Here is a 25164-nt window from a genome sequence, read left to right on the forward strand (position 1 = left end):
CATCACATGACAAATCACATTCAAAAATTCATTCGGATCTTAGACCATGATTAATCGGCAACGTATTTAGCAATCGCATCTAGATCCCCTCGGGACCTCATAGATGCCTGATTAACTAATCCTTATTGCAATCACTTCTATCGAGATCTTTCAGACCGAAATGCTGTAGTCATTTCGTCTATCTGTTCCTGCACTTAGACAAGTCAAGAACAAATCAGTATCATATTATCGTGAATTCCAGTTCATAAAGTCATACAACAGAATACTGTCAGCCGATAGTATCCCTGAAACTCAAAAGAGATATAAGTGACTTTAGTATTAAAAATCAGGGCAATCTATTGAGAGACTCCCCTCTTGTGCATACCCACTGCACCAAATTCCGCCCAGTTGAGTTCGGGGTTCAATTCGGAATAGACTATGCTAAACCAAATGCTTCAAGGTAAAGGTTCACAAAATATGAGGAGTATATGTCAGGTCCTCCTGCTCTATCCACTTCGCATCCAATGTGGGATAGTTCTTGAATTTAACCAAGAACCGCCTTATCATTTTACCTTTACCTTTCTATCTTTATGTGCCAAAATCTGTTCTGGAACGAGTATCTCTTCGTTTTCCTCCACTTCGGGTTGCTCATCTGGCTCCCCATCATCGGCGACATCGCCTTTAAAAGGCTTCAAGAGACTCACATGAAAAGCATTGTGGATAAGGGCTTCCTGGTCTCGCACTTTGCCCCATGCTTTGCAATGTTCGGTATTTTTGGTCATCTAATCAAGGACGGCGGTCCCAACAAAATCTGGTACCAGTCCTCCTTTCATCTTTCCTTTTCTTTTGCGCTCGACTGCTGCTCTGTAACTTTCTAGCTTATCTTCTGGTGGTCCTCTGGTTCATCTTCTCAAGAATTCTGTCCAGCTCTTTCTGCAAGTACAGGTTCCGCTTTTCTGCACTCATCTATCCTTTCAGCTTTCCTCCTAACATGAGAGGAGAATCAATGGCCTCACGCTATCTCGAGTAAATCTCATCAATTGCGTAATTTTTTCAGGACTTATTAGTTTGGCGCCCCTTTCGGTATTTCTTTATCATTAATCATTGCAAAGTACAACTCCCGAGAGACCTCTCCTCTCAGACTCTGCATCCAGATGCTCTATAGAGTAAGGCCCCAAGAGCTCTTATAAACAGTACATGGGATGCCCAAAGGCAGAGCCCCAAAAGCAATCAGTTCAATAGCACTTTCACCCAAAAGCTCTGGTCCCCAAAAGCAGCCAACGTAATCTGCGGAAATTTGTACAGCCTGCCACATGGCACTTGCAGCGGAAATCGCGGAAATTCCGTGTGGCCCTGCCACGTGAGCATCGAAACGATCTGACACGTCAGCATGTCAACGCATTTTACGAAAATCCCTTTCAGGGTTCAAGCTTCTGCCTTGTAGGGTTTCGGGCCCCACGGCCGGTGCTTCACAACTTCTTCAAGTCAGTCAGTTCAGTTTCTCTTGTCCACTTGGCCATTTCTCTGCCAGATGGTCATGCCACATCATCAATTTGTGACATTTTTCTGGCCTCCCCTTGTCCTTTTTCTACTTATTGAGAGCGGACCTTGCACATTGCGACAAGACAATCGACATGACGTGGGAAAAAGAAACTTTTGTGTGAGCGCAAGGCCGCAGAGGGGAGCACCCACAAGGAGTTGAGCTTGGGTAAGAGAAAAGCCTTCTTAAACGCAGATTGCAAGCAGCACCAAGTACCAAGAACCCCAAGTATCCAAGTACCCCAAGAAACCAACTACCGAAGTACTCATTGCATAATCATCACCAGAAGCGGGATGGATACTTTGAATGAAGATGACGAAAATGCAATTGGAGAAGAAGAAGCCCCTACACTAGGAGGACCGTTTCCAGATCCTCCTTCGTCCCCATGTACACCACAGACTGCACCAAATTCTATGGAGGCTTTGGTAAAGTCTATGATGGAGATGATGCTACAACAAGAGGCTCAATGGGCCGCCATGAAAAGGGAACGTGAAGCTCAACGTGTAGCTTCTAAAGAAGGGAGGGTAGCTATGGATCTAGGGCGTGAGTAGACACGCGAAGCTCAATGCATAGCGGCTGAAGAAAAGAGGGTAGCTATGGAACTAGAGCGTGAGGCACAGCGAGACAAATGCATGCAAGACTTGGGTCCTACAAGTGCTATCCTCGAAGAGCAACCCACTCAAGGCGTCGATGAGTCATCACGTAGACCAAGTAGAGACGACAATTCCAACAATCCAGTCACTGAAAAGTTGACTTTCAATAAGTATGATGGTCAGATGGATGCTTCAATGATTTGTTCTCGGTTGCATCAATTTAACACTTACTTTGCTACTAGCAAGAAACACAGTAACAATAAAGTTTCGACAACCGCCATGTATTTGTCGGCGGGTGATGCCATTATTTGGAAGAGGCACAGATAGCCGAGCATCTTGAGCGCCCCACGGATGGTGTACCTTTGTCTTATTTTATGTCACCACAGTACCTTGATCGATTGAAGAGACAAGGTTACATAGGGCACGAGGACTTCAAAATCATGCCTCTAGAAGGGTGCGATGTTACGTTAGGGATGTCGTGGCACGCCCAAAACAATGTTGTAGTGAACTATGGGGCAAAGAAAATCTAGTTGAAGAATAGCAAGGATCGAGGGACATAGTGATTAATGTAAAATTCATCCCCTTTCCGATGCTCCTGTCACCCATCATGTGACGCATCAGGAATATCCATTTCCTGGTCTCTCCCATCGAACTAATGGCACAACTCATTCATGATGCTTAATGTCACCCATCATATGACACATCAGAGTTGTCCGTTCCTGATGGCTTTTATCAATTCCAGTAGATCTACAGTTCCTAACCTTTACAATTCAAGTGTACACATTTAAATATCCTAATTTCAATAAATAGAAATTACTCAAAAAAATAGAAAATAGTCCATTTAGCAACACTGGCGCTTAGCGCTTGTCTAATGATAAGGCCACCCACCCTCCTCTTTCCCTCTTCAAAGTACAAACCCAAGGCCCAAAATCAACCTCAATCCTTAAATCCAAAACCACAAATGCAATCTCCAAAGCCATAGATTTTACCCTTCAAAAAACCTCTAATAGAGGGCCTTGGGTTAGACCCCCAGAACCTTAGAGCACTCCCCCAAAGCACTCTCTTGGAGTCCACTTGCTCTTCTTCACAAGCACCTCCTCACACACCTTTGAATTCCCTTTTCACCCTCCACCTCTCAATGCCATAGGCCTAGGTGCAAGTATTGTCTTCCACTCATAAATCCTCGTCTCTTTAAAATCTTGCAAGCTAGCAAGCAAACCCCCTTCACCCTGGACAATCATGCTCTTAACCTCGTCTACAATAATGTCTCTACCAAAATTCTAACCCCTCATGAAAGAACTCTCTTAGGGCTAGGCCTTAAGCATATTCCGCCTCCATGAACTCCCTCACTAGATTCCATCCATCATGCTTATTCCAATTTAGCGAGGCTATACGGATTAAATCTCTTCTTCAAAGATGCCCCCACTAACCCTTCTTCTCCTTATCGCTCTCCGAATCCTTTCTGGAATCCTCCAATATTCTCCCCCTCACTAAGCAAAAGCTTTGCCTCTATTTCCCCTTTACTCCTTTCCAAGTTAGCTTGACCTATAAAACTCTTTAAAGGAAACACACACCTAATGTACAAGCCCATTGCTTCTCTCAAATCCAATGCCACCATCACCGTCAAGCCGGCGGATAAATATTTGGGCCTTTTTCTTCTCTTCAAATCTTGGTACACGCAACAGTTGCTTCGGAAACTCTCGGACTTCTCTACTTATAAACCCCTCTCCCAAGCACCCCTACCATTTTGCTATCAACTCTTGAAGCCAATCTCTCCTCCTACACATTACTCCCTCATGAGCAAAGAAAGTTTATCTTGGCCTCTTGTAATAGCCACTAAAGCATTGTCCTATGTTCTTCCTTCCCAAGCTTCACAAACCCTCATTAATAGCTAGGCCTACTTGTTCTTACAAAGGCTACCTTCTAGAAAATGCATCTAAGAGGCTACACCTCCAATTATTTCTCATACTTCTCCATAAAAGGCAACAATTGGTAGATTCTTCCTCCTTGACATGGGACCTCTCCAACATTTCCCTCCCCCCTAATATCCTTCTAGTTACCTTTAACATTGAATCTCTAGGTTGATGGCTATGATGTAGACCATGTAAACGAGGTGCTCACTCTGTAGTCGGTGTATGGCTCGTGCTACCATATCTCTGTTGAAGAAAGAGGAGATGGTAGGTTGTGGCTCATGTGGCTCTAGGATTGGAGGCTTCCCGAGGACCTCATACGACCTGTCTACATGATTATGCCACGTTTGTGGCCTCCTCGAAAGCTTAAGCTCCTCTGTCTTACCATGATGTCTTCACTATTGGACTCCCACTTGAATCCGTGGATCCTCGGTAGACCCCTCTCTCGGAAGTCCTGTGTTTCTCTGAGTAGGACAATGTCTCGACTCCTATCACCTCCTCTAGTCGCTCTAGATGTGTCCATAGATCACCATTGCAGTTCCAAACCGCAAGGTGAATCCCCTCATGCTGTGTCCCATACATAGGCTACGAGCATAGTAGCACGGAAACTCCGTTTCGGGGCCTATCGGATCAGAAACTCTACTTCCAAAATCACATGTTTCTCGTTTCCATTTTGCTCCTCCTTAATGAATTTCTGAAGGTTACATACAAAATATGACTATAACAAGCCGTTTGTAATCCATTCCATTGTAAATAGCAAGCAGTTTCCGTTTTACATGGCCTTGACGGTCTCGTTTCCATTTCTCATTCCATGTAACTATGGCCCCCAGTCCCTATGCAACGATCTTGCCATCAATCATGTGTATCAGTGAGAGGTCATCGTCAAGGTAGATGAGAGGGGTCCATGAGTTCTCGTAGAATCACCCTCTTTCTAATGAAAGAGGTCCTTGCCTCTTGGAGGATGAGGGCCTCTCTCCTGTTAGGACTTTGCCAGCTCTCCAAATCTTGTTGAAGGGGGGTGGCTCTTCTTCTTTGTACCCAAGCTTGATACATAGTTTTGTACCATCCATGTCGGGTGTGGAGTCATTCGTCTCCGCTCGTGACTCTTCTGTTGAGTTGGCTGACATGTCGCATCTTCTGCTCCTCAAGGGTAGTGTGCATTAGAAGGAATTTCTTCTTCCTCCTCCACAAAGAGAGAGAGAAATGAAATGTTATATTAACGCCTTCAAAAGGCCAAAATGACCTATGCGACCAATCTGTTACAAAATGGTGAATCTAATACCATATCTGGGTACAAAAGAACTAGAACAAAGATACTACTACTAGAATCCATCCTCATATGCACTCTGCATGTCGAGAGAGTATGGCTCGAATTCTCTGTTGTAGTCTCCGTCGATGTTGTGTAGCCCCTCTCCTCAATCGTGGCCGTCTGGATCTCCGTAGCTCCAGTGCTCGGTCAATGAGAGTGTCAGTAGTGGTCGAATGTGTGTGTGTGTGTGTGTGTGTGTGTGAGAGAGAGAGAGAGAGAGAGAGAGAGAGAGAGAGAGAGAGAGAGAGAGAGAGAGAGAGAGAGAGAGAGAGAGAGAGAAATGAAATGAAATGACATGTTATATTAACGTCTTCAAAAGGCCAAAATGACCTATGAGACCAATCTCTTACAAAATGGTGAATCTAATACCATGTCTGGGTACAAAAGAACTAGAACAAAGATATCGAATCCTTTGTTGTAGTCTCCGTCGATGCTGTGTAGCCCCTCTCCTGGCCGTCTGGATCTCCGCAGCTCCAGTGCTCGGTCGATGAGAGTTCCGGTAGTGGTCGAATGAGTGTGGGCCGAGCTCTGCAATGATGGATGCTCCTCTGGCTGTCCCATATCTAGTGAAAAGAAATTTGTAATCTGTCTCTGGGACTGTCTCTCTCTATCTCTCACCAGTTAAGTGTCTCTATATCTGTGTAAAGTAGATATAGCCCAAGACATCTCTGATCCTCATACCTCATGACCCTAGAGAAAGGACCAAAACCCTCTCTCAATAAGCAGTGGAAACAGCCCCGTATCTCATAGTACAATGTGAAATGACATATGTAATGTAGCTCTGTCTCTCGCTCTAGCTGGCATAAGCGGCATATCCTACTGTCTGCTCGTATCCCCTTGAATCTACCAGTCTCAATCTGACCAATGGCACATTGCAAACCATGAGACATATGTGTGTCCATGTAGCTGGGTCGAATCACAAACCCATCTCCTGTGAGGTGGAGAAGATGCTCTCTATAGAAAGCCATCTTTGTGCCCAACTCCTGCGACGGCTCTATCCATGTCCTCCTGGTATCCAGCTGGATGAGGTCCTGACGAATGAGTCTAGTAATCTCCACCCGTGTAAGAGACATCAAGGGTGCCTGAAGAGAGTACTGGAAAGCGGGCAGCCTGTCCATGGTGAAGCCATGGGTCTGAAACCATGATGTCATCTATGCACACCAGCATGAAGTGTCCCCCTGAAGAGCTAACTGTCTAGAAGACTCAAGGCCCAGTCTAGCATATCTGTCTCTAGTAGTATCCCACAAGATGTGCACAAAGAAGACTGAACAAGTAAGGGCCTCAATCTCCATAGGAGGGGCAGCTAGCTCTGCTCGAATGATAGAGTGGGGTACAGAGGCCTTGGCTCTGATCAGTGGAGAGATCATAGATACCAAGGGCCTCTTTATACGTCACCAACCATCCTGCCTACAGAAGGTCCCCATATCTACACCCCGTACAACATAGCTGAGGCTACTAAAGTATCAAAGAGCCATAACTTTGTCCAAGGTTCTTGGAACTGAACCTACGAAGCCTCCCAAGGCCGCAAAAGCTCTAGTCAGTCTAGTCTCTTCCTCTTTCCCCAAAGAAAACCTCGGCCTATTGAAGACAACCCCAAGGTAAGTGTATGCATCTGTATACTCTACAATCTCCTGACCATATATGAAAGTCGGTGCTGGTCTCCTGATCCACTGTGGTGTGGTGTTAAACACCATAACCTTGGTGTTACCAAAATTTACAGACAATCCACTATCCTCTGCAAAACTGTGTAATGTATCCAACTGTCGCTGCATACCCTTTGGTGAGTCAGAGATCAACACGATGTCATCAGCATATAACAACAATGGATCCATGTCCCTGCCCGCTGGGCACCTCTATCACCCTCTTTGTCAATGTAATCAGGCACCTCATCAACATACATACCAAATAGAGTAGAAGACAATGGGCAACCCTGTTTCACCCCAATGGTGGAGTGAACTAAATTAGTTTTCCCATCGGAGTGCGTACATGTCCCATCACTGATCTGTTGAGGCGGTCCGGGGCGGGCAACAAGAGTGGCCTCTAAACACCCTTCGAGGCTCCCGTGCTGCTCAATTGGGACTGAGGCAAGCACAATCAGAGACAACAACAACCCACAACCCGAAACCAAACAAGAAAAGGGGCACCACCTAGTTGTAGATGCGAACTAGGACGCACGTGATATCTCCTTGTACTCAAACGCACAAAGAGAGGGGAATGCAAGATAGCCACACACACCAAACACAAACATTCACCACGCCAGAGAGAGGTAAAGCGCAAAAATCAACTTGAGCAACTCAGTCTTAGCCTTAAAGACTAGATACACACAAAGCTTGATGAGAAATAGAGAGACAACACAAAACTTGACCTTGTTGCCAATACACAAATTGTCTTAGGGTCACGGGAGCCCTCTCACCGAGCACCCTCTTACAATTGAAAGTTTTGGCAAACAATTCAACAAGCCCTCAAACCACCAAGCATGAAATGGCACAACAAACTTCAAAGACAATATACCTTCAACCACCTGATGAGCCAACTTATCAAGTCAATTTGGAGAGAAGAGTCCTAGTTGCAGCATACAATTGCACCCAAAACTATGAATCTTATTTATGGACAAGAGTAGGCTACAAGTGTGATTGCAGAGTATAGTATCACTCCACTCCTCTAGATGGCATAACTAACTTCGAGCTTCTCCATGCACCTATGTGTAGTGATGGAATAGAGCACTCACAATGCACACACTCTACACAACTAGGCTTGAAGAGTGGTGTGTTATGTGTTGAGAATGGTGTGGTGTAGTGTGATCATGTGATGATTTACAAGGGAGAGAAGGGCTCTATTTATAGGTTTTAGAAGCCCCGATTTGGATTAGGCCTAATCAAGTTTATTTGAAGGAATAAAAGATTATGTATATATATATATATATATATATATATATATATATATATATATATATTTTAATGAGGGTGGGTCTCTCTTGTCCTTTGAGTCACATGGATGTGGGCTCAAGGGAAGAGAATTATTGAGGATGAAAGGAGAGAGGATTGAGTGAATAATTTGGGAGTGCCTACTCTAGTAGAGGGTGCATTTTACAACAAGGTTAGTGGTTAGTAGTTAGTAATTATCACTACAAAATATTTACAAAATCATTCACCAAATGGTGAGATATATGATGAGAAAAGTTAGAGAAGGGATGAGCTTGTAAAGAGAGGTTGAAGCTTTAAAGAAGTTGACATTCACCTCTTTACAGCACTGATAGAAGAAGCGGTCAGCATGGCGAAGTAGCGCGTGTCGATGAAGCTATGTTATCTTCAAACCTTGGAAAATTCATGATAAAAGCCTTAATTTGCAGAGGTTATCCTTGGATTTTTGCTGATTTTTTGAAGTTCTTTACAAAGCTGAAGAGAGTATGGTAATATGGACATATATGTAGAGAGAAAGGGGGACACATAGAGTGTAGAAATGGAGGATGAAGGCTATGGAGGTGTGAGAGATGTGGCAATGGTGAAGAGGGTGAATTAGGACATGGGAGTTGCAGGTTTGGGAGTGGGAAGGAGAGGGAGGAGTGTGTGTGAAAGAGAAAAATGATAAAGTGGAAGAGGGAGTGTGGTTGCATAGCATGGGCAAACTGGGGTCCACCAATAAAATCATAGCTCACAGCTCGTAGCTCAAAAAAATATGAAAAAATTTGAGGTGAAAGTTCAGCTCACGAGCTACAACTTTTGTTTGTATCACCTTTTCAAATTCGGGGAGCATGTGATCTTTAATAATTCAACAAAACCGACTGTTTTTTCCACTGCACAAGGTCCTTCTTTGGATGATTCTTTTGAATACCTCCAAGAGTGAGCTCCCCATGGTGCATGCATGCATGCCACATACCCTTGATCTTATTTGGTAGGTCTATAATTGAAGATATTGTTGAGATCATGATATAAGTGAATAGTACAACTAAGAAAATCAAATATTGAGGGGTCTAAAAAAATATGTACATGTCAAATATAAATAATATAGGTGGAAAAAATGTAAAGGGGTCAAAATAAATCTCTCTCATTATAAGTCTACCATAAAAAGATGAATATTTTTTGTGGTCTAATTTATGAGAGTAATAGAGAATAGATGTAGGAAGGAAAAAATCACAATAGTGAAAAAATATACACATAAATAGAACTAGTTTTTTTGGATTTTTGTTAGGATGGAGTTACACAAAAAATAAGAGAAGCTTACATGAAATTATTTTTATATGGAATAAAGAGTATGCAAAATGGTAAGAAAAAATATGGTAATGGTGAATCAATGTACATAGCATAAATAACAAACGCCTAAGTATAAATATTTAAATAAATACCAAAATAATTATGAAAAATTCTTATATTTAGGCCTTATATACAATGAAATATTTACACACAAATGGACCATAATATATTTATATTTTTTATATTTTTTATTTTTTTGGCTCAACTAGCCCAGTGACTAGCTAATTAAGGGTTTTTAAGAAAATATAGGGAAAGTCCCCTTACTCACACACGCCTATATACGGTGAAATGGTAGGGATAACCAAAATGTTTGAATGATTTGATAGGGTGAGGTAGCTTACTATGGCAATTATGGAAAGCCGAAAAACGGCTATCACTGTATAGAGCCATAATCCCCCAAATCAACACTATGGGTACCCCCATCTCCTGCAGTCTGCGCATCAATCGAGCTCTCAGTACCATGTCAAATGCTTTGCGGAAATCCACAAAGCTACAATAAATCCGTCTCCTATGTGACCTGCCCTGCCCTCCTCAATGATGGCTCTGAGTGTCAGAATATGATAGAGAGAGAGAGAGAGAGAGAGAGAGAGAGAGAGAGAGAGAGAGAGAGAGAGAGAGAGAGAGAGAGAGAGAGAAATGAAATGTTATATTAACGTCTTCAAAAGCCCAGAGTGACCTATGAGACCAAACTGATACAAAAGTGGTGAGTCTGTTACAATGTCTGAAAAGTGTCAAAGTGTGAAAATAAATGCAAAAAACAGAGAGATGAAATGAAATGAAATGATATATTAATGTCTTCAAAAGGCCAAAATGACCTATGAGACCATCAGATACAAAGTGATGAATCTAATACAATGTCTGAAGTACAAGTACAAAAAGTACTGAATGTGAAAAATGAAAACTGAAAATGAAGTGTGAAATGTGAAATGTGAAATGTGAAAATGTGGAGTAGGTCCTCAATGACACTCTGAGTGTCGTGCTAGAATGCCTCTGATCCTCTGCTGGAGTCTCCGTCAATGGAGTGTGCTCCTGTGTCTCGATCGTGGTCGTCTCGATCTTCGAGCTCAGTGGCCCTGTCAATGAGGGTGCCTCTGGTATGAATGTGGGTACAACCCTGTGCTGGTGGTTGGTCTCCTGACTCCCTCGATCCAAAGAAGTCTGTGAATTGTCTCTGTGACTGTCGTACTCCATGTCTCCTCACCAGATTATCTCTATGTCGGTGTAGCTCAAGTAGATATAAGCCAAGGCATCTCTGATCCCGATACCTCATGACTCTATCTAGGGGTCCAAAACCCTCCCTGAATAAGCAATGGAAGCGCCCTCGTATCTCATAATACACAGTGCAGTGGCATATGTACTGTAGCTCTGTCTTTGGCTCTCTATCGCATAGTTCGCATATCCTAGACTCCGGTGGTATCCCTCTGAATCTACCCGTCTCAATCTCCAGCTGGTGTGAGGATGTGCGAATCTGACCAATAGCACATCGCAGACCATGAGACAAATGAGTGTCCATGTAGCTCGGACGAATCACAAACCCATATCCCGAAAGTTGGAGAAGATGCTCTTTGTAGAAAGCCATCTTCGTGCCCAACTCCTGCTGTCCAACTGTATAAGATCCTAACGAATGAGTCTAATGATATCCGTCTGTGTGACTGGCAGGGAGGGTGCATCCAGGGAATACTGAAAAGGAGGCAATCTATCCATGTTGAAACCATGCCTCTGAAACCATGAGGTCATTTGCGCATACCAACATGATGCGTCTCCCTGCATCGTTAACTGGGGACTCAAGAGCCAATCTAGTATATCTGCCTCTATGTGTATCCCATAGATTGTGCATAAAGGACACTGATCTAGTAAGAGCCTCAATCTCTATAGGAGGGGCTACCTCCGCTCGAATAATCGCATGTGGTACAGAGGCCTTGGCTCTAATCATCCGGGATATCATAACTACCAAGGGTCTCTCCATGCTCCTCCAAGTGTCATGATTCACAGATGGTCCCCAAACCTGGACCCCATAAAGCATAGCTGAAGCAACCAAAGTATCAAAGAGCCATAGCTTTGTTCGTGGTTCTTGAAACTGAACCTGCGAACACATCCTCTCTAGCCCTCCCAATGCCGCATAGGCTCTGGACAGTCTAGTCTTTGCTGCTCTCCTCAGAGTAAACCTCGGTCCTGTGAATACCACCCCCAGGTATGTATATTCATCTGTGTACTCCACAGTATCTTGACCATATACGTGTAGGTGCCGATCTCTTGACCCACTGTGGTGTGGTGTTAAACACCATAACCTTGGTTTTACCAAGGTTCACAGACAATACACTATCCTCTGCAAAGCTGTGCAATGCATCCAATTGTCTCTGCATGCCCTCTGGTGACTCTGATATCATCAGCATATAATAATAAAGGGATCCATGTCCCTGCTAGCTGAGCGCCTCTGTCGCCCTCTCTGTCACTGTAGTCAGAGGCCTCATCTACATACATACCAAAGTGTAGGGGACAAAGGACACCCCTGTTTCACTCCAATAGTGGAATGAACAATGTCAGAAATCCCCTCAAGAGTGCGTACCTGGCCAGTCACTGAGCCGTATAAAGCCATGATCCCCGATATGATCTGTGTGGATACTTCCAACTTCAGTAGCCTACGCATCAATCTGGCCCTCGGCACTATGTCAAATGCTTTGCGGAAGTCCACAAAGCAACAATACATCCGTCTTCCATGTGCCCAACCTTCCTCAATAATGGCTCGGAGTGTAAGAATATGGTCCAAAGTGGAGAAACCCCTCCTAAATCCAGCTTGTCCTGCTGCTCGTATGCCCTCATTTTCTGCCCATTTACTCGGTTGCTGTTCAAGAATGGATGCATACAACCGTGCCAATGTGTGCCCTATCATAATAGTACGGTAGTTCCCTGGCACCGTGGGGTCCCTTGCCTTGAAGAGAGGTACAATAGTAGATAATCTCCAAGACTCGGGTAGTCCCTCACACATGACACGGTTAAACAACCGCGCAAGAACCTATGACAATAAATCTCTAGCATGTATCAAGTGCTCAACCACCAAACCCTCATGATCATATGCTCTCCTAGTCCTCATCCTGTCAATGGCGTTCTTCACCATCTCAGTGGTAAAGAAGGTACAAGTGGCTGGACATGGCTCTAGAGGGTCTGGTAATGGTGGTTGCCCAGGTACTGTATATAATGATGCTGCATACTGACCCCAAATCTCGGGAGAAGTAATCACTGGAGGAGGTAAGTGTTCATGGAAGAGACGCCAGGCCTCACCTGAATCTCGACTCAAAAAGAGCTGATACAAATCACGTTCCATCTAGGCTAAAAAGGCCCACTTCTTCCGTCGCACTAAACGTCGAAGGGTAATCCCAAACTGTCTATATGTAATGACTCCAAGTATAAGCTTGCTCTGAATCTGGACTCTCATCTCTCTGCACTCCTCATCATACCAACTATTCTGAGGCATGTTCCCAAAACGTCTTCTCTGATCTGGTTGAGTGTGTGGGTATGCCTCTGCTGCCCCATGCAAGATCTCCGTCAATAGAGTGGTGATCTCCTCCACGGTATATACAGGCTCGGCTGCCCACATCCGCCTATAAATCTCCTCCACATAGACTTGAGTCCGTCTCTGGTGTAAAAGTATACTGTGTGTGTGCAATCCTCCGTGGTGTCTGAAATGCGCTATACTGGAAAGAGACTGAAAAAGTCAGGAGAGCATGGTCCACTGCTACTCCAACAGGTCTAGGTCCCACATTGAGATCCTGAATACTAGAGATGAAGCTCGGTGAAGTCATGACATAGTCCACTGTACTGGCCCCATGTCTGTGTGGAAAGCATGTGAATCCCCCAGACGAAGGAAAAATCTCTAGACCATTAAGTATGGCCAAACCATGCGTAGTCGTCATCTCCATGAGATATCTCCCATACTCTGTGTGCTCTCTGTCCTGTGAGTGTCTGTCAAGCCCCATCTCCGATATATCCATCTCTCTAAGCATCTCCTCCGAGGTATCATAAAATATCGTTTGGGAGTTGGTCGTCCTGGCATTAAAGTCTCCCAAGAGAATGATATCTCCATCTCTAGAAAACTCCCATATGTCATCATCAAGTATAGAGAAAGGGGATTGCCCTCTAGGTGAGGTATAGACTGATGTGCTAGGGGGAAAGTAGCACACAGCAATGTATAAGAATCTGCCCGTCTCAGCTCTCAGTCTCACCCACATGTATCTCGCCCGGTCATCTCTCCGGACAATCTGTAATAGCGGCTGCAACTCCTCCCTGAATAAGACTACTACCCCTCCTGAACCTCTACTCCCATGCTGGGATCTAGTGTCTGGCCGACAAGCTGTCTCCCATGAATAACCAGTCACACTTGGCATCAACTGTCCAGATTTCTGATGTGTCTCTGAGTAAAAGACAATGTCTCTATCTCTAAAGCTATCCTCAAAGGCACCCACATCCAGCCTATATGATCCATTACAATTCCATGCCGCCATCCGGAGTGTGGTCCCATACGTCTCGCACCATCATGTTGTGCATCTTTCCAAAACCACTACTTTCCCTCCTCTATAAAAGGCAATTTTTCCCTTCTCCCTTGCTGCTTTGATCTCTGGCATCAACTCTTGCATATGTGCTATTTGTGTCACGTGACACATCCAACCCTATGTGTCCGTGGACAAGCTACAGCATAACAGGGTTCAGTCAGTCCAGTCAAGTCTAGATTAGAAGTGATCTGGCACTTTTGTGAGTCTATTCATAGACCGTGCATGCCCAGTCACTTAGTATAGATGCATATCCTCTGGTTGCACACAGCATGATCATCAGTATTCCCTTCAGAATCCATCAGATTCAGTCAGGGGAATTTTCCAGTGCATTTAGCCTATTTTCCTATTTTTGGTTATTTTCACTTATTATTTTTAAGTGACTCTCCAACAAAAGTAGGTAGGGCAATTTTGCTAAGTTAATATATAAGCAAACCCAAGTTAGCACTTTCTGGCAGAAGAGGCAGCAGGAGCTTCCCGCTCAATAGGCAACTTCTCAGGAGTACCCCCTCAGCACCTTGGCGTTTTTGGACTCCCAACCTCGCCATACCATCAGATCCCCTAGCGTTTTTGGATATATACATCAGCCAGCATTTTCCTTGCAGTCACCGCCGGCAACAGCAGGTCCCCAACGATTCCACCTTGCATCATCGCCGTCATCATCAGTAGGTGGCGTTTTTGCAGATTATCGCCAGCATCACATCAGCCATTGCAGCGTTTTTACTAACGCTAGCAGCCTCTGCAATTCTCAATGTTTTCAGCCCAAAACGCCAGCAAGCTCTTGCAGATCATTGGCGTTTTTCAGTCCAGAATTCAGCAGACAAAAACACAGAATTTCAGCAGTTGAAATCGCAGGTTTTCAGCCTATAGCAAGGTAGCAGATACATTCCCATTGGTTGCAGCAGTTCCCCCAATTTCAGCCCATAAAAACGCAGCCAAAACAGTCATTTTCAGCCGCCGAAACAGTCCCGAAATTCAGCAGTTAGAAGATCTCAGATTTCAGCCATCAAGTCGTCGTCGCCATCACCGTCGTCGTCATCGGCATAGTCCAAGTTGCATCAGTCCATTGCATACGCATTGTACCACTTTGTGCAATCTAAAGTAGACCACTCTCGCCGACGAGAGTGGGGCCTTCGGAGGAGGGTTTTACAACAGTTTCTGGTGTCGTATCTCTCTTCTCTCTCTATCTCTCAGTCTCATACACTTGCACACACATTGTCCATTCACTTTGTTCGTGATCATAGCACTTTCCACTAAGAACGGAAGGCTCTCCCTTCCATAAGAACTAAAAGGAACCTTGAGCACAGTTCGGAGCACTCATCTTGAGCAAAGCGCAAACAATCATTCCGCTGCACCTAACAATTTGTGCTAAAGTAAGGTCATCTCCCATAAATATCCTAGTTTCCTTAAGTGTTGGTCTCTTCTTCAGGAATTCCTTCCTTGTTTCCAAAGTCGGGAAACGCAAAATAAGTGCTCTCTCTTTGACGTTTCCCTTCTCATCTACTCCCTTCTTTCCTACTCTCCAAGCACATGTGTGCATAAGTTCCGGGATGCCCATTCGCTGCAAGAGTTCCTTCACTTCTTCTTCTACATTTTCAGTGTCTTTGATACCAGTAATACGCACATGGAGGGCTCTATTCCTCCTCTTTTGTTCCTCCTCAATGGTCATATTGATGATGGTAGAAGTTTGTGCGGCTTCTGGCATCCGGGCCTTCCCTTTCTTTGCACCTTCAATCCATTTTTCTACTTCGTCAACCTTCTCCTGTGTTTTAAAAAGACGCTCCGCCTATGAGGAAGCCTCTTTCGAGTTTTGTTCCTCCCCTTCGCGTAGAGTTTTCACCTGCTCCTTAATTTCTTCAAGCTCCTTTAGCATCGAGGGCTGATTTCCCCCCTCCATTTTGGGCATAATTTTGCAAGCTGCAAGTTCCCCTTTAAGCTCTTCAATAATTGCATCCTTTTCCTTCATGCACTTTTCCACATTGGTTTTCCAAGATTCAAAGCTTGCAATTGCCTCATCCAACTTTTTCTGCATAATACATTCCATTACATTCACTTCTGCCCGCATTAGAGCCTGCATCTCCCCTTCCACAGATAGAGACATCTCATCATGCTTACCAAGCATCGCTTTATCCAATTCTTTCCTCATATCTGCATACATAGAATTCTTATAACTCTGTGTTTGCGTACATCTCTTTCCTGATGTCATCTCTCATAAAGCTGAGCTCCGATTTAATCATCACTTGGACCCTCTCCATCATTAAATCATCTTGGACTATGACGGTTTTCCCTGCCCGTAGAGAGCTTGGCGAGAGTATACTATCTCTGTTCCTCCGCTTGAATGTCACTTTCATTTTTTGTGGGGTGGTGAAGCCACTTGCATCATCATCCTCGACTGGTTGGTCCATCCGAGAGAGAAGAACAGAGCAAGCACTAAGTCAAGGCCCTCACCAGCTGCCACTAGTGTTGATGTGATAGAGCAATGTAAGTTGCTGCAGCCTTGCCTTGCAGAGGTCTCGCCATCGCCCTAGTTGGCCTCGCCCTCGCCTTGGCTGCCCTTGTCCTCGCCTTCGCCCTGGCTGGCTCGCCCTCGCCCTTGGAGAGAGAGAGAGAGAGAGAGAGAGAGAGAGAGAGAGAGAGAGAGAGAGAGAGAGAAAGAAATAATATGATACATTAACGTCTTCAAAAGACCAAATGACCTATGAGACCAATCCGTTACAAACCGGATAATCTGATACCATGTCTGGGTACAAAAAAAGAGATACTAGATCAATCTAGTAGTGCTACTACCTGAAACTACGTGGGGTATATGTGATCACTGATACAAGGGGTGCCCAATACAAGAGGGTGTAATATAATGGGTGATGGTTCCATCCTCATCTGTACTCTGGATGTCAAGATAGTATGGCTCGAATCCTTTGTTGTAGTCTCCGTCAATGCTGTGAAGCTCCTCTCCTCTATTGTGGGCGTCTCGATCTCCCTGCTCCAATGCTCGGGTACCGGGGTGTGAGTATGAGCTGAGCTTTGCAATTGTGGCTGCTAATCTATCTGTCCGATCTCTGGTGTAAAGAAATCAGTAATCTGTCTCTCAGATTGTCTCTCTCCAGATCTCCTCAGTAGACTATCTCTGTGTCTGTGTAACTCAAGTAGATACAGTCCGAGACATCTCTGGTCCTGATAGCTTATGACTTAGGAGAAGGGTCCGAAGTCTTCTCCAGAGAGTACAACAATGGTGCATCAAGAGAGTGAAGGGAGGCAAGTTGTCCATGTTGACGCCATGTATCTGCAACCATGATGACATCTATGCATACCAGCATGATGTGTCCCCTTGTAAAAATAACTATATGGAGAACTCAAGGGTCAATCTGGCATATGTCTTTGGTAGTATCCCATGGGGGGGCTGCTAACTCTACTCTAATGACCTCATGTGGCACGGAGGCCTTTGGCTCTAATCAGCCGAAAGATCATAAATACCAAGGGCCTCTCCATATCTCTCCATCCATCCTGACCCACAAAGGGTCCGCAAACCTAAACCCCATAGATCATAGCTGAAGCTACAATGGTATCAAAGAGCCAGAGCTTTGTTTTGGGTTCCTGGAACGGAACCTACAAACGTATCCTCTCCAATCCTCCCAAGGCCGCATACGCTTTGGTTAGTCTAGCCACTGCTCTGCTCTCTTCAAAGAAAACCTTGGCCCAGTGAAGACTACCCCAAGATAAGTGTATGCATCTGTGTACTCCACTGTCTCCTAACCATAAATGAATGTAGGTGCTAATCTCCCGATCCACTGCGGTGTGGTGTTAAAACACCATAAACTTGGTTTTACGAAGGTTTACAAACAATCCACTATCCTCTGCAAAGCTACGTAATGCATCCAAATGTCGCTGCATACCCTCTAGTGAGTCAGAGATAAACACAATATCATCAGCATAAAAACAACAATGGAATTCATGTCCCTGCCAGCTGGGCACCTCTGTCACCCTCTATGTCAGTGTAATGAGAAACCTCATATATACATACCAAATAGAGTAGCAGACACGGGACAATCTTGTTTCACTCCAGCAGTGGAGTGAACTAAATCAGATATTCCCTATGGAGTGCATACATGTCCAACCACTGATCTATATAGAACGATGATCCCCCAAATCAACTCAATAAGCATTCCCATCTCCTGTAGTCTACCCATCAATCTGGCTCCGGGCACCGCGTCAAATGCTTTGCAGAAATCCACAAAGCTGCAATAAATCCGTCTCCCATGTGCCCTACCCTCCTTAATGATGGCTCTGAGTGTCAAAATATGATCAAGAGTGGAGAAGTCTCTTTTGAAACCAACCTAACCCGTTGCTCATATGCCCTCACTCTTTGCCCATCTGCTCAACTGCTACTCAAAAATAGATGCATACAACCGCGCCAATGTGTGTCCAATCATAATAGTATGGTAGTTTCCAGGCTCTGTAGGATCACTTGCCTTGAAGATAGGCACATTAGTAGACAGTCTCAAGTCTCAGGTAGACCCTCACACATGACACAATTAAACAGAACTGCAAGAACCTCTGTCAGCATATCTCTAGCATGCAGAAAGTGCTCTCCTACTAGACAATCATGATCATATACCCTCCTCATCCTCATCTCGTCAATGGCCATCTTTACCATCTCATTAGTAAAGAAGGTACTCGCACATGGGCATGGCTCAGGAGGATCTCGAAGGGGTGTCTGACCAGGGACCGTATATAAGGATGTTGCATATTGACTCCACACATCAGGGGAAGTAATCACTAGGGAGGGAAGTGCTCACTGGAGGATCTGGAAGGGGTGTCTGTCCAGGGACCGTATATAAGGATGTTGCATATCGACTCCACACATAAAGGGAAGTAATCACTGGGTGAGGGAATGCTCATGCAAGAAACCCCAGGCCTCTCCTGAGTCTCTACTCAAGAACAACTCGTATAAGTCTCGCTCCATTTGAGCTAGGAACGCTCGCTTCTTATATCACGCAAGGCACCGGAAGGCTATCCAAGATTGTTTGTGATTGATGACCCCTAGGAGAAGATCCCTCTAAAGATGTGCTCTCGTCTCTCTACACTCCTCGTCATACCAACTGTTTTCAAGCATGCTCCCATAATGGCGTCTCTGATCAGGCTGAGTATGCCTCTGCTGCTACATCAGCAATGTCTCAGTTAGTAAAGTGGTAATCTCCTCCACTGAGAGTCCTAGCCTGTGGCTATTGTACATAGACGACTATAGATCTCCTCTGTATAAACAAAGTCAGTCTCTGGTGTACCTCTCGATATCTCGGCTCTATTGTACTGAAAGGAGATAGAAAGTGTCAAGCGAGCATGATCCACTGCTACACCCACTAGTCTGGGTCCTACTATGAAATTCTCAATGCAAGAGATGAAGCTCGGCTGTGCCATGACATAGTTCATTGTGCTGGCCCCATGCCTGTGTGGAAAGCATGTGAAACCGGCCGCTCTAAGAAAATGTTGTAGGCCGTTCAGTATGGCCAGATCATGTCTAGTCGCCATCTCCAGGAGATGCCTCCCATACTCTGTCTGCGCTTTGTCCTATGAGTGTCTGTCAAGCCCCAAATCTCCTACATCCAGAGAGAAAAATGAAATGAAATGATATATATTTATGTCTTCAAAAGGCCAAAATGACCTATGAGACCAAAAGTTTACAATGTTTGGTGAATCTGATACAATGTCTGTGAAAGTTGAAAAACAACTCAACATCTAACTAAAATGGGGGGCCAATAGAAGGGGGGGGCGTTGGGGGGGGTGGGATGAAATAAAATGAAGTGAAATGTAATGTTATATTGAACGTCTTTAAAAGGCCAAAATGACCTATGAGGCCAAACTGATACAATCTTGGTGGATCTAATACAGTGTTTGGGTACAAAATAAAATGAAGTAAAGTGAAAAACCAAAATTATTATCCTCATCAATGCCCGAGGATGCCCGGCATCGGGCGCTGTTCGAAAAAGTATTGCATCGGTCGCTGAAGAAATGAAATGTTATATTAAACGTCTTCAAAAGGCCAAAATGACCTATGAGACCAAACTGATACAATCCTTGTGGATCTAATCCAATGTCTGGGTACAAGAATAAAATGAAGTGAAAGACTAAAATCGTCAAATTGAAATCATCATCATCATCATCCATGAACGAGGATGACCGGCATCGTGCGTTGTCCGAGGAACTATTGCATCGGTTGCTAAAGATCTTCGTCAATGTCCACCTCTATAAATAGTCGTATTGGACGTCTCCCATGTCCTGCTATTCCCGATTCTTTGAAGGAGCATCCGTCGATGTCGTGGTCGCCCCCGTAGACGTAGGCGTCTAGCTCTCCCAAGCTTAATGGCTCTGTCCACTAACATACCTCTGGTAAAAGTGGCTTTGAAGTCTGTTGTGAAGCATGCTCATTTGGCTGCTGAGTCCCTTCTCTAAAGAAGTTAGTGATCTCCCTCTGTGAATGTCTCCCATTTCCTGGTCTCCTCAAGAGAATCTCCCTGTGTCTGTACAACTCTAGCAAAAACAACCCGAGGCATCTCTGATCGTGATATCTCATGACTAGCCAACGGTCCAAAGCCCTCTCTGAATAGACAGTGAAAGCGGCCTTGTATCTCATAGTATACCGGACAATGACAAATGTGATGTAACTTTGTCTCTGGATCTATATGACACAATTGGCATATCCTGGCTTCTGTTGGTACTCTCCTAAATCTGCCAGTCTCAATCTCTAGCTGATGCGATGATGTATGCATCTGACCAATAGCACATCATATCCCATAGGATAAATGAGTGTCCATATAGGCCGGTCTGATCACATATCCATCCTCATTTAGTTGGAGGAGATGCTCTCTATAGAAAGCCATCTTTGTGTCCAACTCTTGTACCGGCTGTATCCATGTGCTTATGGTATCTAGTTGAATCAAATCCTAACGTTTAAGTCTAGTGATCCCTGTCCGTGTGAGAGAAAGGGAGGGTGCATCCAAGGAGTACTAGAATGGAGGCAGTCTATCCATGCTGAAGCCATGTGATTGAAACCATGATGTCATCTGCCCATACCAACATGATGTGTCCCCTTGTAGCGCTAGCTATCGGGATGACTCAAGGGCTAGCCGAGCATTTCTGTCTCTAGGGAGGTACCATAAATTATGCATGAAGGAAACTGCTCTAGTAAGGACCTCAACTACGAGAGGGGGGGCAGCTAGCTCAGCGCACGAGAGAGAGAGAGAGAGAGAGAGAGAGAGAGAGAGAGAGAGAGAGAGAGAGAGAGAGAGAGAGAAAGAAAGATTTTTTAACGTCTATAAAGAGGCCGAAATCGGCCTATGAGACAAATCAAAGTACATGAGGTGGGTGTCCTCTGTGTATCCATAAAGGATAAAAGGGTTCAAAAGTAAAAGTAAACTATCCTGTGTAATGTCTGGGGGGAGGTGATACAAAGAGGGTGGGGGTGGAGCTCCAAAAACTGGGGGAGAGATGCAATCCTATATGCTGGGGTAAATACAATCATGAGATGCTATTCTATCTCTAACTCCATCCAATCCCATAATCAGGGTGTAATACATGATGCATGGATGGGTAGGGTGCGGACAATCCGTGTAAGATGGCGGCTGGATCTACAAAAGTCCGAGTACGTCACTCCTCCAAGGATCTGTAGTAGTGCTCCTAGATCTCTTGGATCTCTCTATGGTGTAGGCGGGGTGCCCTACGTCCATGTGTGCGTGGGTGTCTGCGAGCTCGGACCTCCTCAGCCTGCTGTAGAGTCACTCCTCTCTGGGTGGTCGAAAGTGATGGTGCTGATATGGTCCTCTGGAAAAAGTCCGTGAGCTGTGTCTGGCGCTCGTCTCTCATCCCTAGTGCTGCCTGGAGGAGGGAGTCCCGATGCTGCTGTGCCTCTATGAGAAAGCGGCCGAGCTGTCGCTGGTCTCTGGACTCAAAGATCTGATGTAGAGTGGGCTGATCTGCAAACAAGGTAAGATATCTGCCTCTAATCTCCTCATATGCTCTACATCTGCATACGTAATGCTCCTCGCTCTCAACCTCTGTTGTGCAAAGTCTGCATATCCTCTCTGCTCTGGGGACATGTGCCGCTCTCCCTGCCTCAATCTCTAGCTGGTGTGATGATACTCTGAGTTGTCCGATGGCGACCCGTGCTCTATGTGGCATATAGACATCCATGTATCTCGGTCTCTGGATGAAACCATCTGCTACAATAGTGAGGAAGTGGTCTCTGTAGTACTGCCTCTTCGTGGGAAGAGGCTCTCTGGGTGTGATCCATGTCTCCCTGATGTATAGTTGCCAGAGATCCTGTCTGAGAAATCGATTCCTCTCGATGTGTGAGAGGCGTATGTGAGAGGAGTCGGGATCATACTGAAAAGGGGGCAGATCCGTGATGTCCAAGCCATGGGATGTAAACCACTCTATGACCTATGAGTACCATGCCCTCGTGTCCCCCTCCTGATGCAGCTGTATCGATGCCTCAAAAGCTCTGCGGGTGAGTCTGTCTGGTGGGAGCTCTCGCATGCGTTGTATGAAACAAACTGTCTGAAAGAGAGCCTCTACTAGCATCGGTGGGGTAGCTAGCTCTGCTCTGATGATATCATGTGGTACTGAGGGTTTGCTGTGGAGCAAACGGGAGATCATGATGATCTGTGGGCGCTCTATCTGTGTCCATAGGGATGCGGATAGCCCTGGAGTCCATACAGCGGCTGCATACATCATGGCAGGTGTGACTAGAGTGTCAAAAAGCCACCCCTTGGTGCGGGGCTCCTGGAAGTGGGCCTGATGGCATCTGCGCTCCAAGATGGCCAGCGCTGCATATCCTCGTGTAAGCCGGTCTCGGGCTGCCTATGCCATGGAAAATCTACCAGTGGTGCCAGTGAAAGTCACCCCCAGGTATACATATGAATCAACCACATCGACCTGCCCGCCTGCTGCTGTGAGTACTGCTCGGCTCCGCACTATCCTGGAGGTGTGAAAGATCATGACCTTGGTCTTGCCAAGGTTCACTGTGAGCCCTTGATGTGTGCAGAAATCATCCAAGGCTCGTAGGTGGCTCTGTAGTCCCTCCTGTGTCTCAGAAACTAGGATGATATCATCAGCATAAAGCATAATATGTACTGGTATACCTGCCAAGTCTGATCCCGCCCCTCCTGCACGTAGAATGTAATCTGATATCTCGTCGATGTAGAGACCAAATAGTGTCGGGGAGAGGGGACATCCTTGCTTCACACCAATAGTGCTAGCAATGGAATCCGATAGTCCACCTGGGCAGCGCACTCTACAAGAGACCTGTGCGTATAAAGAATGAATGGCCCATATCATTTCAGATGGTATCTGTAGCTCCTGAAGGTGCTAGAAGAGTCTCTCTCTAGGGATAGTGTCAAAGGCCTTGCGGAAATCCACAAAGCAGCAGTAGAGTCTCCTCTTCCGTGCTTTCGCTCCATCGATCAGGCAGCGAAGCACGAAAATGTGGTCGATAGTCGAGAAAGTGCGTCGAAAGCCTGCCTGTCCTGACGCTCGTATCCCTGATGCCTCTGCATGCGTGCTAAGCTCTGCCTCAAGAAAAGCCCCATATAGTTTGTCCAGTGTGTGGCCAATCATGATAGTCCTGTAGTTCCCTGGATCCAGGGTGTCGCCAGACTTGTGGATAGGCACGATGGTGTGCATAGTCCACTCCTCTGGTAGTCCCTCAACCAAGGCACGGTTGAAGAGACGTGCTATCAAGGGGGAAAGAGTGTCTGCTGCATATATCAAGTTCTCACTCTGTAGTCCAGTGTGATCTGCTAATCGGCCATGTTGAAGGCGTCGGATGGCCCTCTCCACCATGCTAGATGTGAAGAAAGTCGAGGTGGTAGGTCGAGGATCAGATGGCTCTGGGATCAGTGGCTGCCTAGGTATCTGGTACAAGCGCTCGGCATAATCATGCCAGATCTGGGGGTCCTCCATGCTGTGGCGCAGTCTGTACTCATAAGAAGGTGGTATAGCTCAAGCTCCTGTGCCTCCTCGAAGGCCCGCCGTTTACGGCGTGTGATGGCCTTCATCTGTCGTCTGACCTCGCTCTCAGTAATCTCCTCTAAGGCTCGTCGAGCCCGTAGCTGTCTGTATAGATCTCTGCACTCCCTGTCGTACCAGCGATTCTGGGGCATCATCCCAGAGGGGGGGGGGTCGGCCACTGTGGGTAGTGTGTGGAAAGCAGCTGAGGGCTGAGGTGTGTAGAATTGCTGAGAGTTGGCTAGTGAGTGTAGAGAGTGGTGTGTCTGGGTTGAGAGTGTAGATCCCCTCATATACATGTCATGAGTAAACGTGGGCTAGCTCATGTGTGAAGTGTATAGTGGTGTATGGTGTGGATGTAGGTGGTGTATGTGAGATGGGTGAGCCAGTGAGAGAGAGGGCGAGATATGCGTGGTCAGCCCCAATAGGCAATGGTGGGATGGTGAAGGATGTGAGTAGGTGGGCTGTCTCTCTGAAGCCAATGATGTAGTCCACTGTACTACCTCCGCTGGCTACTGATGGCGATATACAAGTCAGGCCACCGGATGATGGCCATTGCGCCATCCCGTTATAGATAACGAGACGGTGCTGTGATCCCAAGCGAAGTAGGTGCCTCCCATATGGTGTGGGTGTGGTGGTATCACTAGAGATCCTCTCTGCCCCTGTGTCCTCCATAGTGGAGAGTAGCTTTGGGTCGTCGAAGTCGTAAATATCACACTGTCTACTCTGTGTCCTGGCATTGAAATCCCCCGTGAGGAAGACTTCACCCAGTCTAGAGTACTCCATGATCTCGTCCCTAAGACATGCATATGGTGAGTGTGTATCATCCTCCTCCTCTCCTCCGTGTGTGTGTACCTCCTCTGTCTCCCCTCCACTTGTCTGTGCAAACCTGGAGCTGCTAGGTGCAAAGTAGCATACGGCGATGTAGAGGATGTGCTCCTCAGATAGCTCAATCCGTATCCACATGTAGTGTGCCTCTGGATCACGTGCTACTATCTGTATCTTGCTATGAAGTGAGCGGCGGTAGAGGACTGCTACTCCGC

The 25164-nt window shown here is 45.7% G+C and overlaps 1 protein-coding gene and 1 pseudogene across 3 annotated transcripts in view; both read right to left on the reverse strand.

The window, feature by feature from the left end:
* LOC147453444 (uncharacterized) overlaps positions 1–25164 on the reverse strand; it is an 80871-nt gene that overhangs the window by 12981 nt on the left and 42726 nt on the right. The gene's annotated exons all lie outside the window — the stretch shown is intronic.
* Positions 21794–23113, reverse strand: LOC147453445 (uncharacterized; annotated as a pseudogene).

The sequence above is a fragment of the Adiantum capillus-veneris genome, chromosome 7 (genome assembly GCF_014529385.1).
Source record: "Adiantum capillus-veneris isolate H3 chromosome 7, ASM1452938v2, whole genome shotgun sequence".
Lineage (NCBI taxonomy): Eukaryota > Viridiplantae > Streptophyta > Polypodiopsida > Polypodiales > Pteridaceae > Adiantum > Adiantum capillus-veneris.